Source organism: Eptatretus burgeri, chromosome 4 (assembly GCF_056783735.1).
Source record: "Eptatretus burgeri isolate ZD-2024b chromosome 4, Ebu_testis_v1, whole genome shotgun sequence".
Classification (NCBI taxonomy): Eukaryota; Metazoa; Chordata; class Myxini; order Myxiniformes; family Myxinidae; genus Eptatretus; species Eptatretus burgeri.
Window position 1 is genome coordinate 115,988,111 of NC_140964.1, and position 19,995 is coordinate 116,008,105.

General features: G+C 37.9%; 1 long non-coding RNA gene across 1 annotated transcript; it reads left to right on the forward strand.

Moving 5' to 3' along the window:
• The first annotated feature begins 458 nt into the window (after positions 1-458).
• LOC147028943 (uncharacterized) lies at positions 459-18,372 on the forward strand. The gene is made up of 4 exons (XR_015056961.1): positions 459-588; positions 12,688-12,783; positions 17,498-17,535; positions 18,305-18,372. It is a non-coding gene; the product is annotated as an uncharacterized LOC147028943 (long non-coding RNA).
• The last annotated feature ends 1,623 nt before the right edge of the window (positions 18,373-19,995 follow it).

Consider the following 19,995-nt stretch of genomic DNA (forward strand, 5'->3'; position numbering starts at 1 on the left):
CCATCCACTGTATGGATGATCGCCAGCTGCTGGACTTGCCCTCCTGAAGGACTTGAGAATGAGAAGTGTCACGACATAGATGGAAGATTGCATGTAGTTCTGCTCTTTTTCCTTTCCGTGGAACCTTGGGGGGATTGGGTATGAATTTGGCAATGGGGATAGTGGGATAGAGGAGACAAGACGTATCAACGAATTGTAAAAAAAAACAATAGAGCGGGGGGGGGGGATGGGTAGTATATATGAGGGAAAAGATGATGGATAGCTGGGGATGAGTAGGGCCAACCTCGAGCTCTCTTTCCCGGCACCACCGCCACTGCTGCAGGTATGTGCACATGAGAGATTGGCTGATCATGTTGGTTGGAACTAGAGTTTGATGGCATTACCTGGTTTACCTTTTTCCTTTCGTGCTGTTTGCCTTGTCGTATTGCTTTGTCTCGCCATCCCCAGGACCATCAATGCATCACTCACCTTGCTGGATCACTTGTTCTGCGTCCATTGCATCACTCATCTCACTCCACTATTTGCTCCATGACCTGTGTTCCACCCCACCTGTTCTGTGGACTTCCACTCGCTGCAGCCTCATACCAGGTGACACCATTCCAATTATTATGGTGGTTTTGTTTTGTTTGAACTGCATTTACTGCAGCAGCATGCTACCACACTTATGGACTGCCACTTTTGCTCAGATGGGACATATCTAGTTTAAATTGTCACACACAATAAAGGGTAGAGTTAAAACATATTAGGTAGGAGTTACTTCACCTGCATGTCACATGGTAATGCTTACTTTTAATGGCAATGATGTAACTTTTAACTGATGTCTCCAGCTGTTGGATGACTCGGAGCGAGGTTGGGATAGGGGAAGGGGAAGTGTTTTGGATTTCAGAATCAGATCCGACTGATGCATAAAACATTCAGGTCCTCAGACAGTTATTTCCATAAATGCATGTCCAGGATAGATCCATCCCCTTGTCTGGTCGGATGCTAACATTGATGTGTTGGAGAAGTGTATAGAACAGATTCCCTTTCTTATGAGATGGCCCTTTTCTCTTTACGACACATTCATGCATGCAAGTGATAGCCGTTAGCTCAAAGGAGGCTCTCTCCACCCCCTTTCCATCGAGACACATTGGCTTGGAGGTGGACGATTTGTTTACACTTTGGACTGATAGGATGTTTGATTCAGCACACTGCAAGCTTTTCCTGAACAGTTATTCTGATGGTCAAATACAGCTGTGGATCACGTACCTCACCCATCTATCTTTCATTGACGTTTGACACTCACCTCTTTCACCGACGTTGACATCCACTTTTTTCCATCGACATTCGACTCCCCGTTTGGCAGCTCTATGGATGCTGCTGACTGGCTCTTGTTCGTGACCGGCTGAACGATGAAGGAATGATCGCGAAATTGATGGTCGGAAGTGACGTGCAGCGATGCGTAAATAGGCAAGGTTAATTTGGCTGAAGTCTGCTTGAGGTTCCGCTCACACTGGTCACCGATAAAAATGACAGGAGGCCGCTTTCCTATCAGTTGGTTGGTGAGCTGGCGACAGACAGTTGGTTGGTGAGCTGGTGAGTTGGTGAGAGCCTTACAGCTGTCCTTTTGTTACAGCTCCTGATAGCTCCTGACAGTGGTTGTGGTTGGACCGTTCCTACTGGTTGTGCTCGGGACCTGCTCTTGGCGTACATGATTATTGGCGTCTCTGGTTCCTGGGGGTGACAACGTGACATCGATTGGTGTTCGAGCCTGTTTGTGGGTGGGTGCACGGCGAGGCAGGGCGCTGGCAATGGAGCAAGGCAGACTCACACATTTTGGGACATGTTATTGGATGCACGACGACTTCTGCCTTGATAAGCCGAAACCGGATTTCTTCCCCCCCCCCACCCCCTGAATGATCTTCTGGGTACCCTTGTCTCGTGTTTAATCATCAGGTAAGGCATAGTGATAAGTATCTGCGTTTCGTCTATTTTTTTCTATCAATGCCTGTTTTGTTCTTTTTGTTTTAGATTATTTTGATTGATTTGAATTCACCTATTTTCACCACAAAGAAATATAAACTTCTTCAGTTTATTTATTTTTTCCTTATTAATAAATTCCTTGTTGACATTTCAACCTGTCTGTGCTTGTCCCTTCCTTCCATTGATCCAGCATTGTCCAAACGTAGATAGACTGGGAGGAAGTTACCAAACGAAGTAACCTGTCATAGTCGCCATGCACCAGCAGTAAACGTTCGGCCACCCAACTTAAGATCTCATCAAGATAAGATTGGTCCATAGCCGAGGGCACGCTCCCCATTCAGGAAGCCATATGACCTCTAGTTAAACGGCAAATTAGACGATGGACACTGGAAATAGTGGTTAACTGATAGGCATTCGTGGTTGTAAAGCAACCCACCGAACCACAAAGTTAATTGTGAGCAGTGGCCCCATGTCCGGCTTTTCCAAGGAAAAACGGGGATTAACCCCCACATAATACACTTGGTACTCATGGACATAACTATATATATATATATATATATATATATATATATATATATATATATATATATATATATATATATATATATGAATCCATGCATGTCTGTCCAATATATGTGTGTATATATATATATATATATATATATATATATATATATATATATATATATATATATATATATATTTAAATATGTATGTATATATGTCTGTGTGTGTGTGTGTGTATATATGTATATATATATATATATATATATATATATATATATATATATATATATATATATATATATATATATATATATATATATATGTGTGTGTATATATATATATATATATATATATATATATATATATATATATATATATATATATATATATATATATATATATATATATATATATATATATATATATATATATATATATATATATATATATATATATATATATATATATATATATATATATATATATATATATATATATATATATATATATATATATATATATGTATATATATATATATATGTATATATATATATATATATATATATATATATATATATATATATATATATATATATATATATATATATATATATATATATATATATATATATATATATATATATATATATATATATATATATATATATATATATATATATATATATATATATATATATATATATATATATATATATATATATATATATATATATATATATATATATATATATATATATATATATATATATATATATATATATTTTAACATCTGTACAACATATTTATATATTTATATATGTATTTGAATCTGCCTGCCTAACAGTCAAACAGAATTGAAAATCATCTCAAACGGGAAGCTTATTGTTTATATGGACGTCATAAAGGACACAAACAACAGGCACGAAGAACTCATGCAACGTGTTGAATGAGGAGGTGTATAAGATGCTGCACCATTGGTGGTAAATTTCTGAATTTTTTTTTCTGCCATCTTTAAATTTTTTTTTTTCAATTGAATTATATACTTGAACACTTTGAAACAAAAACTACCCTATTGGCACTTTCAAAAACCTTCCGTTGAGTCATACTTGGTCAAAATATTATGTCATTATGACCAATCAAATTCTCCGCTTGCAGACCCTGCCCAGGTCCTTTTTTCACAAGACTGCATGAGGTAAGGTGTTCTCTGAACTCTCGAGTTGTCTAAAGTGGAAAATAATTGATAATGGTAAAATCAAGTAATTTCAACTTTTTGAGCTTTGAGTGTAGTGTCTCTTTAACATCGTGATATTCATGAATTGAAGGCAGATTGACAAGAAACAGATCGACCGGCAACGAGGGCCAATCATAAGTTAAATTCAACAATTCAGCAATTTATTTTGTGCACTCTTGCTTCGTGTACTAACAACTGTTTAAATAGCACTTAAACATTCTCACAATTTCTATGTAAGGTATTATTCTGTCAGAGCCGTTGATTGAACATGGCCGATATCAATAAATCACTTATAACATGCCAACAGGCCAATAGGCATTCATGATTATTTGATGTCTTTCCATAAAGAAAACAATAACATTGTTGACCCCTTGCAATAGATTGTCCAAAAAATGTCAATCAGGTGATAGGAAAAATTTTGTTCTTTAAAAAAAAAAAACTCCATTCTTTAAACACCAACAGACTGAATACTATTTCAATAACCCCAAGTATTCCCACCTTGTTTCGGGCCCAAGTATTTCATGAACCAGTTGGCCAGACCAGATGTTTGACTGAAGGAGGTAGGAAATGTAATTTTGTTCCAGATGCTGGTGATAACTCAAAGATTCTCCGTGAATGACACTGTGCGATCTTTAACATCCAGCAACAACCATTACTGGCAGATGGGTCATCCACCTTAACATCCTTCCAATGGATAGCGCACACATTGATGCATCACCCCACAAGCAAAACACAAACCCAGACTAGAGAGCTCAAAGGCGAATACACGCATACCTCCAAGGTATCCTACCAGCCATAGTGTGTGCCTACAGACCTACAGAAAATAAATCTACTGTCATCAGCATGTGGAGATTGGCACTGTCGACTGCATAGTGTGGTGAATGGTCTAAACCTGCTTGGTTTCAGAGCAGGTATGTGTTTCCAAAACATTGACTATATTCCCTTACCTTTTTCCATCCTTATGCATATAATGGTGTTCTGTTTGTGACCTGTTCTGAATGTTTTACTTTCCTTTTGTGTGTCAAAGCATCATCAATCATGAGGCACCGTGAAGATGTAATGCAGAGTCTGTCATGGGTTTTGGTGCGAATACAGTGGAATATCATTAAGATGGATTATATCTTTGAGGTGCATTTTGTTACAATTTATGAGTTAAAAAATAATAGCTCCAAAATAAAAACGAGGAAGTCTATTTTTTGTAATATTTTCATCAACCAATTCAAAGGTCTCTCCCTGTCAAGGCTGCAGTGCCCCCAAGGCAGTCTTAGGTTACAGTCCGGTTCCTAATCTTCATCAACTGTCTTCCTGACTCTTTGAAAAATCATCTTTATCTCCTCGCTGATGACAGCACCTTCTGCTGTACCATCTCTCATCCTTCAGATAGGCAGGCAGCAGCCTCTTCCCTCTGTGCAGACCTTGATAAAATCATGAGCTGGTCAAATACTTGCAGCAATCCTTACAAAATCCCACACTCTCACTCTGTCTCTCCAAGAGGACCGTGTGGCAAATCCTGCCATCTTTTTCATTCACAAATCTCTTGAAGTTTAATTACTCAAACCATATTTTGGTCTCAGCTTCAACCATGATCTTTCTTCGGCAAACCGCATATCCAAGTTGGCCTCCAAAACCAACTGCCGACCGGGTATCTTCTGTCATGCAACTCTTTCTTGGCAAAAAATCTGTACTTTTATATCACAAGGCCTTCATCCACAGAATGATGCCAGCACTGATTGTTGGTGAATATTAAAGATCCTGCAGTGGCTGATGTGAAGAGTAGGGTGAGTTATCACCAACACTATGAACAAAATAGAAATTCCTGGCATCATCATTGACATGTTAGGAGTGGTCAGTCGGTTTGTGAAGAAATGAGGTTGAGAAACATTCCTCGACCAACTGAAGAAGAAAATGAGAATGATTGCAACCATTTTGTCGTAGTAGTAGTAGTAGTAGTTGTAGTAGTAGGAGGAGGAGGAGGAGTAGTAGTAGTAGTAGTAGTATTCATGCTAATGCTTTGGCATTACTTTAATCCATCATTTTAAAATTGAGACTTTATCACAGCGACATGAATTCCATTCAGTGAGGCTTATACAGAAATTATTTTTCTTTATTACATTTGACATCAAAGATATTGGTTTGTCTGGTCTGTTATTCTGTCTGTTTGTCTGCTGGGGTCCAATTTTACTCTGATCTTCATGAAACTTTACCACCTGGTGGAGGTTGTCACAAGCTAGAAGACTGTTGTTTTTGAGGTCACTAGGGCCAAAGGTCAAGGTCACACAAATCGTCAATTTTCAACCATTTGACTTGATATGTATATAATTATATAAAAATGAAAAACACGGGTGGACGGTGAATCTTCATCGAGGTGAAGCCTCGGTCTACCCACATATGTCTATTTATTACGTACCGTTTGAACATAAGTTGCATCGTGAGTACGTCTATTAATTACATCTTATTTTACCATGGCTATGTCTACCAATTATGTCGATTAATTATGTAAAATTAGAATATCCATTTTAGACCTGTAGACACCTTAGACCTTTAAGACCCCTACTTAGACACTTTAGATCTACACCCTTTTGACCCTTATGACATTTTAGACCCATTTACACCCTTCAGACACTTTCGACTCATTAAACACCTTTTAAGACCATAACTACTATTGGAAAATATCATTTAAACCTTGAGACTACTTCAGACCCTTGTAGACCCCAACAAACACTTTGGATCTCTTTGAAAATTTAGACCTTTATTTACACCCTTCACATCCCTTTGACCCTTTAGACCTGTAGAGATGTCGTGCCTCCAGACCCGTTAGACCTCTTTCGACGCACACCACACACATCTATAGAGTCTTCTTGCAATATACAGACGATAATTTTTTCATCAAGTAATGCACAATCTCAACCCATCAGGAGGGTGGATACTCTGCTAGTTTGACCTGAACTTGCATATTGGGTCACTGAATTGGTTCACCAATCCAAACCTAGAACTACATTGTTTTTGAGGTCAAAGCTGAAATGATCAAAGGTCATGGTAAAATAACATCATCGTTTTTCATTCGATTGACTTTAAATTTGAACATGGTTTGCAAGTTGTGCAAAAAAAAAAAAAATAGTTTCACCAAAAATAAGAATGATCGATATAGCCGTTTTGACATGTCAATGGTTTCCATGACAACAATTTCACCCCATTATAATCAAAAAGGACTGTTTGTGAATTTATTATTACCATACTTCAATAATTTTTTAAGCCAAAAATTTAAACATACGCAGCTTATTGATACATATGTGTAGTAGTGTATGTGGGTAAGGTTTGGGTAAACCTAGTCAAGGTCAAGGCCATCAGAAACGTGTAAAACATCTATTACCCCGCAAAAAGCACCGCTATTAAAAAAACATATCAGCCAAATTTGTCATGTATAACAATCATTCATGTATAGCACTTGATGAGTCATAATATCAAAATTGCCAAATTGCTGTTTCCATAGAAACCATTGTTTATTCGGAATTTGTTCGTACCATGCTATGCACGCCATCTTCCTTATTCTAAAGTTGTTTGAATCCTGGCCATCATGTTAATATAATGTAAATATGAACAAAAGAAAATGTAGTTGTAATGTCGCGTTTTACATTTCTGTAATGGAAGGTCATGCATCCTTATCGACACATTTGGCATTTCTTTTATTTTAATCTTTTGGTGGCCTTTCATATATGTCTGCCTTTCTTCAACCACTTGCACCTTACCTTATTCCATGGCAGTTAGCAAGGCAGATTTCCAGTGAAATGGAAATAAATTGTCAGTGATTGAGCCACTTTCACCAATCATTTTTGTCTCGAGCAAGGAATTTCAAGCAGCTTGAATTTGTTGCTCTGTGGGGTGTCTAGGAAGAGGCCTAAAAGACCAGGTGCCCCATTTACAACCAGGCACATGCTGTTTATTACATGCATACGTTGGCAAAGGTTGCTAAAAAATATATATATATATATATATATATATATATATATATATATATATATATATATATATATATATATATATATATATATATATATATATATATATATATATATATATATATATATATATATATATATATATATATATATATATATATATATATATATATATATATTAAAGGTTCGAGAACTCGAGAAGAATATATATATATATATATATATATATATATATATATATATATATATATATATATATATATATATATATATATATATATATATATATATTCTTCTCGAGTTCTCGAACCTTTAATTGAACAAACAATGACTCAATATTTCTTCAAGCAACACAAAAAATATATATATAAGATATTATATATATATATATATATATATATATATATATATATATATATATATATATATATATATATAAGATATTTAAAAGGGCAGCAAACCGGAAAAAACCCCTTTGATCCAATTTTTTTTTCGGTATTACTGTATTACGGGGCATAACAATTTTGTGATGGAGGGTTCCATTTCATTTGGCCTGAAGTAAATTGCTTCCCATTTCTTGGTGCCTCGCTCACACACCACCACAAGCCATGGCTGAAAATCCTTTTTCTCCCAGTAGATGCATGTCCAACCAGCTGGCAGATGGGATCAGATAGTGATTTTGACTTTTGGTGAGGGTGTTCTGCTTTTGCTTTGTCGGAGATCCATCAATGATCCTGTTACGTATTTGGGGGACCATCATGATTTTGGAAAGGCACAAGCTTAACACCGTTGGCTAATAATTGACTTACATTGTGTTATTTCATGTAATTATGCAAGAGTATAGGGTTTGACATTACACAACCATCCATCATGTGATTCAATTGAGCCATATTTGTGCAACAAAACTGTGTCAGCATGTGGGAATTTATTCTTGGGTTGGTAGCCTGCTGAACAGCCAACCCCTTACTGTATAATTGCGATGAAAATGGGATTCCTTCTCAATATCATCAAGCTAGCAGTATAGCTCAGCCAAAGTGTGCTTGCCTCTGATACATCAGTGCTTGTGTTCAATGTCAGTGTAATTGGATCTGATTAAAATTCCATGTTGTTTGCTACCAGAAGGAAGTTCTGCATTATGGAATACCCACAGCCACTTAATTGTGGTCATCAAAGGTATTTTTTACATATATATTGATGTATTATTAAAAATACCACTATATTTTAAGATGACTGAAAACCTGAGCAAATACTAAACTTCCTGTATGAATCAAGTGTGGGGCTGACCATCTTGTTTCATTAGGACTCTTCCTGGTTTTAAAGCTCAGTTACAGATTCTCATTCAAGGTCTGCAGTGAAGCTCCAATGGCAGATGAAATCAAATCATATCATTATTGCCAATCATCAGTTCCATCTCAGTCCTATACTTGGCTGGCTGTGTTCTATACATCTCAGTCCTATACCTTCGGCTCTGGAATATGAACCTCAAAAATGTGATGCTTTCATGAATTTTTTTGAAAAGACAATCTGGTTTTATTATTTGTGCAGTTGAGATGCAAAGAATGGTGAGAGTATCATCGATAGGTTCTGTGGACTGGAAATTAAAGATAAGAATTACTACGCTGTAACTTAGTAATTTAATATTTGCCCTTGTTGGACTTAGTCCAACTTGGCGTAAGGATTTGGTCTCGATTTTCATGTCCATTCGTGCATCTGCAACCATATCTCAGACATATGCGGACTGATTTTATTTGTAATTGACACAAAGACGATACTATATGATGGGATACATATGCACATCATTTTATTTTGTGATGCGATCAATGATGGCCAACTGGTGGCCATTTTAGTTGTAAAAAAGCCCCTGATGTGGAACACGTCCTCGACAAATTCTCGGACATGCATTTACCGATGCTGTTCAAATTTGGCAGACCAGATAATGAACGATGGCTTAAATATGCATGTCATTTTCTCTCGAGATCAGATCCAAATGGCTTACCGGCGACCATTTTCTTACTTAAATGTGACCCCAACTATTTCCTAAACATACATGGTCCGATTTTATTCAAACTTGGCACAAACACAGCATATGATGGAGTACATCTTCCCCTCACTTTATTTTGTGATCTGATCAAAGATGGCCAACTGGTAGACTGGTGGACATTTTAGTTGTAAAAAAAAAACCCAGTGTTCAACATGTCCTCAACCATTTCTCAGACATGCATTTACCAATGTTGCTCAGGATTGGCACATAGACAATGAATGATGGCTGACATATGCACATAATGTTTTTTTCAAGATCAGATACAAGATGGCCGACTGGTGGCCATTTTGTTACTTAAATGTGTCTCCAACCATTCCTTAAACATGCTTGGTCCGATTTTGTTCAAACTTGGCAAATGTCACATATCGCATGTCACAAATGTTCTTCCATGTCACATGACAGCTCAAGACAGTCACGCATACACATACATCTTGTAAATATGGGCTAGCCCTTTAACTCCATACAGAAAAATTACGAAAACCACTGGGGCTATGACATTTTATGTATTTTTCTCCTTGTTCATGTTTTTTGGATACATGATCGAGGCTCGTGGAAGAATGGAAGGTTACAAAATGGAAAGGGTGAAACACCAACAGCAGAGTAGAAGTGACAGTGAGAGTGAGATCAAAAGGTAGGGGGATATGCTGCAAAGAAGCTTAACGAAACACAGCAAGAAGAGGAAGGGGGAAATGGAGGTACATATATTTAGCACATGTGATAAATACATGCTCACCCATGACTCCCTCCCACCCCTCTTCCGCACAGTCTATCACAATATACTGCAAAACAAGAGATTATGGTCTCATTTAACTGTTGACCCAAACTGGTAACCATGGTTTTCTCAAGTTATGGCAAGAGGTAAAAGTGCCCTTTAACATTCACAACTTTGAAAACACTGTTTTAGCCATGGTAATGGTCTCAGACTACAGAATACGGAGCACATCTCCATGTTGCGTACTGTACACTGAAATAAACCAGAATAAAACACTTTATAATGTCACAGTTTGTTTGTGTTTGTGTGTTTACAATACAAACTAGGGCGACACTCAACATGCAAGAGTATTGTGAATGTTTTCCAATAAAAATGCTAACTTTGCCATTTCAAATATCTTGTTTCCATGCACGCCAAGCTTTGCTTATTGGACGGCCAGTCTTGGACACACTATGTGGCATGAATTGAGCTCGAGAATTAGCTCGTATTGTTTGTAAACATTAGTTGTTTGTTAAATATATATATATATATATATATATATATATATATATATATATATATATATGTAGTATGTATTGGTACCACAGCTATTGGCAGCTCGAGCTGCAATTTGGCATGACGCAGACAAAATCATACAGACACACTCACGCAGCATGCCAGCGGACATTGCCAAAGCTATCATTGGCCAATTTGAAGCAGGATGGCCGTGGCAGATGGCCGCGGCGGGGCTGATGATAACGATGCCAGTGGATTACCTGCTCAGCTACAGAGCCACTAGGGGACAAAGGAGTGAAAGTGGCTCTGGCAGGGACAACGACACAGCATCTGTCACTGTCTCTTGGGAGGTGGATGGTTTTGGATGCATGTTCTTGGTACATGAAAAGCTTGCTTTTATATTGTTCCATATTATGTGATGCAACTTCACATTGGTGTTGAAATAGGAATATTTTAACAAATTATCGAGTGAATAGAGGTTTTGTGACAGCTGATTGAGAAACCCAAGTACAGCATAAACCAATTCACAGAACTTTAATCCATATCTATCAAGAGCATACGGTGAATTTAATATTAAATCATTTTTATAAATTTATTTTCCCTGCACTTTAAGCGATGAACAGTAAATGTGATTTGAAAATGTGTTTTCAATCATTTATTTTTTGCACTACATATTATCATTATTTTGGATGAATAAAGAAAATTTTCCCCTCTCACAGCCGCTGTACTCCCCCAAATCCCACCATGTAAATAATCATTGCAGTGGTTTATATAATGCGTAAGGCACTTGATTGTTGATTGGCACTGACTTTATCATTGTACCATGTACATGACATCAGCAGTCCTTCTGTCATCAATAGACATGAAGTCATAAAGTCCAACTAACACTTCACACCTTGGGCCATCCCATTGCGCCTCTGATTGGTAGTCTGGAAGCTCATTGAGCATCTCTCATTACTCTATTTGATAATGTGCCAAAGTGGCTTGGTTCAAACAAATAAAACGAATAACCTCCCATGTTGGTTCAGATACTTATGTCCATCTTCTTGTTTCGTTGCAGCATGAGGCTGGGGGTAGCATAATTTTCTGCAGGTGCAGCTGTGCCACTGATACAGTGATCCTTGAAGCTTGGAGCAGAAATATGAAATTGGACCAGGGTTCCGTTGATAGCTCACCTACTCTTCGCGAAGGACACCGTAGGTTCTTTAACTTCCACAAACTAATGCGGTAGATGGGACTCCCAGTTTAACATCTGTCCGAAGTGCAGCACACATGTTGGTGCCTTGCCCATGCCCAACCTGCAAAGAACGAGTGTGACAGTTTATACTAGACTGAGTTTTGAACCCAGGTTAGACAGCTCGGAGCTGAGTGTGCGTAACTCCACGGCGAACCTGCCAGCTCATGTCTGTGAAAACGACACAATTCCATTCTCAATGGCTTTAAACGGGCAAGAAATCAAAGGCAGGCAGAGACACCAGCTCTCAACATTGAGACAATGCAACAAAATTACCGTTGTAAATAATATGATTTAAATCAAAATTGTTAAATATCATGGACACCGCATTTTGTTGCATCCCTTCCACCTACACATCCTAATACTGAGATTCAGTTGTACCATCACGTTGCTGCATTGACAATGGGGTGCCTTTTCTCAATCCTGCAAAATGCTATGATGATGTATTTTAATCGTTACTGTAATTTCATGAACATAGTTCTTCACCACCTTCGTGCAAGGCTTGTGCAGTCCTGTCAGGCCCGTAATCATTGTGGTGATGTCTCATAGTGAGGAGGGAGTGAGATACTACGGAGAACCTGACCTCTCGACTGTTCCTCTGCCTATGGATTATGTTGTGAATCCAAACCGATACTTTTTGCACAGGTACGCTAAGCAAAGCATCATTACTCAGCAACATAGTACGACACTGATTTTATATCTTCTTCAGGTTCTGCTTCATTTTCTGAGTCATAATTGCCTTTGGTGAAAATTTGATGTGGCTGCCACTACTGATCACTACACCATCAAATCGTAAATCAATTGTTTGATGCAACATCGACTCGATGCACCCTCATCCTGTGACTGCTGCCCTGGTTTCAGAATTCAGAAATTGTGATGCTGCATATTGTGAACTGTTGGTTTTGTGTATATGCTAAGTTAAGGATATGTTTAAGATAATCTGGTTAATTTGGTAGATATTGTGCATATTGTAAATTAAATTAGTTGCATTCATCACGAACATTGTGGCACAAGTCCTGTTTTAATAATAACTGGTTGAATAGCATGTCATATTTAGCCAGTCAAAATTTGGGCTGCTACCAGCTCATTGACTTGGGTGTGGTTGTCCCTTCTTGGGTATCCATTGCTTAGCATTTGATAATATGCATGCATCATTTGGCGACTTTAAAAAAACAAGACATGACAGCTTATGAACATCTACACATCAATTCACTTACTGCTGCTGAAACAACTGGAGAGTTCATAGAACACCTTAATCCACACAATCTTGAGAAAAAGGACATGGGAAAGGTCTTTAAACTCTTGCTTTGTGTTTCCGAGCACGATCTACTATATATTTCCTACAAGCTGCTATTTTGGCTGAATCTCGATATTCCCAAACACTGATAGCATGAATGGCACTTTTGATTGGTTGAGATAGTGGAAAATGCTGTAACATTTTGTCCAAGTACTGCTAAATTGGAGGTTTTTGGAAGTCACAAGGCGATTTTTGTTCTGAAATGTTCAAGTATGCAATTCAATTGAGATAAAATAAATGTTTTAAAGGCTGGGGAGAAAAAAAAACATTTTTGGAAGTTTACCGCCATTGGTATGCTGTCTATAACACAACCTTATTTATAGGCGCTGTCACACCTTGATGATTTAGCCAGCGTATGCCGACTTCTGAAAAATTTGTCTAAAACGCTGGCACACGTCGAATACTTTATGGGTAAACTTGTATACGTTAAGAGCACGCTGAAAAACACTGCCATGCATCGTAGTACGCTGGCTTTCATCGTTCTACTTTGCGGTTGTCCTCAAATTTTTGCATGCTTGAAATTTTACGACATATGACAGCGTATGACTCACACGTTCCGTAACGCTGGCCATAAGTTGTAGGCACGTTATGCAATCGTTGACACACGTCGACACACATTACTTGTAAGTTACTCATAAGTCGAAACACGTCGAGGTAATGATTAGCGTACCCAAAACTTATTTACAACCTATGAGTAACGTGTTGTAGGCAGGTTACATGATCGTTGACACACGTCGAGGCACGTTACTTGTAAGTTACTCATAAGTCGAAACACTTCGAGGTAATGCTTAGCGTACCCAAAACTTATTTCAAACCTATGAGTAACGTGCTTTGAACCTATGTGTAACGTACCTCCAACGCATATTGACGTATGTAGACGTATTTGATTGACGTCTTCTGGACGACTACAGAACTTACTGAATGTGTTTCTAATTTCTATAATGGCGTATTGGCAGCGTTTAAAAAAAAAAAACAACAACAATAACTTCTGATATTTCGTCACGTGCCGTTACGTCACGTCCGATTGCCTCTTCAGTTTGCTCATGTCTTATTCTTAGTTCCTCCTCTGTGAATATTTTCTGTTTGAGGATATTGTCACATCGACGTCGAAACTTAAAAGCAAATGTCTGAATATATTTTAAAATTCGTGATAGACTAAACAAACAAAAAAAATAATAAAAAAACAACAACAACTTCAGATATTTCGTCACGTGCCTTCACGGAGCCAAGGAGAAAAAAATAAAATGTACCTTGACGGGGAAAATAAGTTTCGGATATGCTAAACATTACCTCGACGTGTTTCGACTTATGAGTAACTTATGAGTAACTTACAAGGAACTTGTGTCGACGTGTGTCAACGATCGCATAACGTGCCTACAACTTATTCCCAGCATAGCGGAACGTGTGAGCCATACGGCAAGTACGTCATAAAATTTTCAGCATGCTTGAAATTTCACGACGTACGAGACGTACCACGAAATATGACAGCGCACTTCATCGTTTTTCAGCGTGCTCTTAACGTATACACAACTTACCCATAACGTAGTTGACGTGTGCCAGCTTGGTTCGGCAAATTTTTCATAGGTCGGTATACGCTGGCTCAATCGTCAAGGTGTGACAGCGATGTTGACACTTTCAATTTTCAGGCGGTTCTGATTTAAATCGGCGTGCGGCAGGTTTTTAACAGGCTACGCCACGAGTTCGTCGGCGATACGTGCAGCGCGCTATGCCTAAGTTAAACTGTCGTTGGGCATAGGTTGTGAACGCCGACAACAGGCTAAGCATTCGTTGGTATAAGTTATCTATAAGACAACGAAACGTTCTGTGCCCATTACTAATATGTTATGCATTCGACCAACACATTATGAATACGACTAAAACTTTAAAAAACATAAAAATTTCAGCGTACGCCAACGTTTTACATACATTTTTATACGTTGCCATTGCTGGCTAAATCGTCAAGGTGTGACAGCGCCTTAACACATTAAATTAGTTATTTGTGCCTGTTGTTTGTGTCCCTTATGACATCCCTAAATACAGCAAATTTCCTGTTGGGATGATTTTTAATTTTGTTTGACTGCTAGACAGGCAGATAGACTATAAAAAATATTTCCTGACTCCTCTGTGCGCATACTTGCTCAGGTAAGATTCGGTACAATTTGCAAAATTCAGAGCCAAAGTACTGCTAACTGCAGGTTTGTGTTCCGATTTATGTTCTACATTATTAAAAATATGTAATGCTATTGAAATGAAGTCGGTCCTCGATCATAGACATGTCTGCAGACAGCCTGACCGACAGACAAAGTGAACCAATTGCTTAACTCCACGTTCTGCTTCATGCGGGTGGGTTAATGATGAATTGATTATCGGTTACAGACTGTGTCACAGACTTGCAACATACTCCATGCCACTCATAACACCAATCGTAAATGACACTGATAATCTGAGTGATGTGCTGACGTTTAATTCCTGCTACTCGACAAGGTTAAGGGATTGTATTGCTGAAAGGAAAGGAGGAGGGGGGGGGGGTGGGAGGAATAAATTGCAGCACATTTCATGCAGAAACCTGTGGAATCAATGGCAAGACGTTTCCAGACTGACATGAAGGCACAACATGCTATTAGGTGGAAGTTTGTGTTTGGCCATGCAGGGTATAAATCAATTATATTTTCCTTGAAATGTCATTCAAAGCTCACACAAAAGTTTCCAACTGCAACCGCAACACAAAAAAACTACAAAGCTTTACAGAGTCCAGTGCATACACAACCAAACAGATTACGTGGTGAGTAACATGAAATAAAATAAAAAATCCAGGCAGTTTTTGAGATGACAGTATTTCAGAGAACCAACAAGAGATTTGAGAAAAGAGCTTCAACCACTCAAAGTATGCAATGTTACACTCATGATATTTAGAGGAGATGGGAACATTTATAATTTATTTTATACAATAGGTCAACGAGGGATCAAAGGAATACTTGTTGCTTCAACATCCTCAGAGTTGTCTACTCAAAAGACTATGGTCTCTACATTGAAGATGCGAAGCACACATTGTCTTATTTGCCCGGGCCCGCGAATCAAAAAGCGGGGTTCAGCAATTGGTCCCGTGCATGCGTACTTGCGTACATCCTGTACGTGCGTGTCTGCATTTTGTTATTCCCTTTTATCTGGAACCACTTGTCAGATTGACACAATTTTCACCATTGGTGTAACGACTCATGTAGAATATTCTAATGATAATTATGACGTTATAGGTCACGTGGTGTAGCAGCCATGCTGGAAAAAAGAGAAATGTTGGACCTATGTATCTCCAAAACTGCTCCATGGAAAAAAATTTAAACTTGGCATGTGTCAGGTACTCTCCATGGGAAATAACCTTGTTTTTTTAATGTCATAGGTGCCTTTGTCATGACGTCATAATTGCATACTAAAATGCTGCATCCGATCAGTATGAAAAATTTTGACGATCATCTCGGGATAAATTGGTAAACATAAAAAATGACGTCATCGATCACGTGGTTTGAGAGCCATATTGGATTTACACTAAAACGTTAAAAAAATCTTCTTCTCCAGAATGGCTGGACAGATCGAAGGGAAACTTCACACACATGGAAACAAACCTCGGGGATATCAGAGTGTTCAGGAATAATTGATAGGTCACATGGTTTGGCAGCCATATTGGATTGAAGGAAATATATTTTTTGAATCCTCTCTCTTGAACCGCTGCATCATTCAACATGAAACTTAAACATTATGATCAAGTCGTGAGGAGGAATATGTGTCTTAAATTTCAACCTGGTCATACAGGAAGAATTGCCTAATTTTTTGAATCTGCAGTCTTTTAATTTTTATTTTTTGAATAAAGCTCACTTGGCCGTGCCTGGATGGGTTTGAGGGTAGACGAGTAGCAGTTGAAACCCGAATCCTATCCAGGTTCCTCCTGGTGACTTCATCTTTCCTTTTTCCTTGTTTGGGTTCCTTCTGATGACTCCAATGCAGGACTGTACCTATTTGGTCTTCCATTTGATTGAATTTAATTGTTCTTAATTACAAATTTGCTTCCAGAAGAATTTGCTTGCACCAAGTCCTCAAGACTGCATGGGGTGAGTATTTTCTGAATACCATCTATTAAAAAAATGTATTGAGCCTAATATGTTCTTGTTTATTTATTTATTTAAACCATCAAAGCTTACTTAATGCTTTGGTAAGACATGTGCAGTTACATTTGGTAGGACCCAGATGTAAGCATTTGTTGACAGTGTCGTCTTGGATGAGAGGTTAAGATGGTGTAACATGGTGTGGTACTTGCACAAGCTTTAGAACAAAGTGTCTAAAATGTGCAGTACATATTTTTTCTCTTCGTCTTGGCCCAAATTAGTCCCATCGATTTGTTCGGTTGGCCGGGAAACGTTTTTGGCCAAGTCATTCACAAACCAGCCGGCCAAACCTGATGTTCGACTGAATGTGGCAACGATTTTGAATTTGGCCAAGGTGCCGGTGATAACTCGCTTCTTTTTCACAAAAGACACTGTAGGATCTTTAACTACCATTAATGACCAGTGCTGGCATTGATGCATGACTTATCTGCGAAACACCAGGATAACAGTTTATAGTTGGGTCAAGATACGAATCCAGGCAAAACAGCTCAGAGATTAGTACAGAGAATTCTAAGCTATCCTGACAATATACAGTAAATATCTGCAGAGTAAATTATATGGCTTGCACAGGAATGACTGCATTTTCACTTGTCTTTGCAAAGGTGACCCTGGGTGCTATCTTCAGGTTTTATACACGTCTCGGATGCTTTGTTTGTCATTGATCAAATATCTCTGCTGGCACAGTGAGTGAGGACTAATTGCGTGAACATTGCAGGAACTTTCTCTAACAGCATCATTTTTAAACCTTGCAGTATTATTGTCATACTTTCATGGACAGAGAAGAAATGGACCGTTTTATACAGGCTGCAACATGGAGCGGATAATTTGCAATGAATGTTAAAATGGAGAATATGATATTTTAATTTTGCAAACTCACATTCTTATTTCAATACAACTTGTTATGTTATGCAAGAACGAAACTTCTTTCGGGGCATCATTGCATCTCTTATGTTCAATGAAGATAAAGTGAAATGTTTGAACATTCAATCTTCTTACACCTTTCGTGCGTGTAATACAAACAGGTCGTTGTAGAGCAAAATAAATGACTTGCAGCTGTTTCAACAAAGTATAATGTGACAAAATGTGTTTCACAGACATGCATTTTTGACAAAAATAAGATAACTGATTTTATAATGTGTGTAAAAGCAAATGCTTTGGGTACCATCCTCAAAGTGCCAAACTGTAAGACAGGATATGACCAACGACTAGTGGATAGGTTTTTGAATATGCCTCTTATAAAGAATAACAACTTGATATAGCATTGTCTCTCCCACTCAGACAGGCTGATACCTTTCACATATTGACCACAGCTGTTTGCAACTGAGAATACAAAAAAGTTGTCCGAGCATCTTGGAAACAGTTAAAGCTTTACATAGAGATTAAAGAAAGAGCAAACTCAGGGCTGGATCAACAGCATCAGACATACCACCAGGGTTGAAGGAGAACAAATATATAGTTGCATAATAAAACTGGAAGGGCACTCTGGAGAGCACATACCTTTGCCACATAATGCCTGATCCACAAGAACATATCGGCCCAATACATTTTTGAGAAATAGTGCTGTATTTTAGTTTAGCCCTATCTCTATACAGGACTGTATCGTTTTTGGCCCTATCCCTCAATGGTGAAGAATCACTTTAAAATTTAAATAATTCTCGTATCCAGATCCGGATTCGGATCTTCACAAATATCGAAACAATTTGTCGTGGTCACACACCTAACCTGTCCACCAAGTGTCATCCGAATCCATCTGCAACTTTTTGAGATGTCGTGCTGAATATCGTTTTTGGCCCGATATCTCAATGGTGAAGAATCACTAAACAAATTATCAGATCCAGATCGATTCAGATCTTCTCCAAAATTGAATGAATTCTTCCCTGTCACACGTCCAACATATCCACCAAGGAGAAACCGAATACGTCAACAACTTTTTGAGATATCATGCGATATATCGTTTTTGACCCGATCTCTCAATGGTGAAGAATCACTTGAAAATTTCTAGGAGCCGGTTCCGGATCTGGATCTTCACCAAAATCTAATAAATTCGTACTTGACAAACATCAAACTTGTCCGTAAATTTCATCTGGATCCATCCACAACTTTTTGAGATATCCTGCACACAAACAAACAGACAAACAAACAAGAAGACGACGTCGTGCAGAGCACGAGACTTGCTAAATCCATAAAACAAACTCGACCGAAAAAATAATGGGTAGTTGAATTCAATGACCAAATACGCAACCCCTCTTCAAATTTCAAGTGAATAGGATGAAAATTGACAATTTTAGAAATTTGACCTCTGCTGTTCTTTTGGCTGATGGTGACCTCAAAAATAATTGGTGGTTGGATTCAGTGACCAGAAATATAAATCCTCTTAAAATTTCAAGTCGATCGGATGAAATTTAA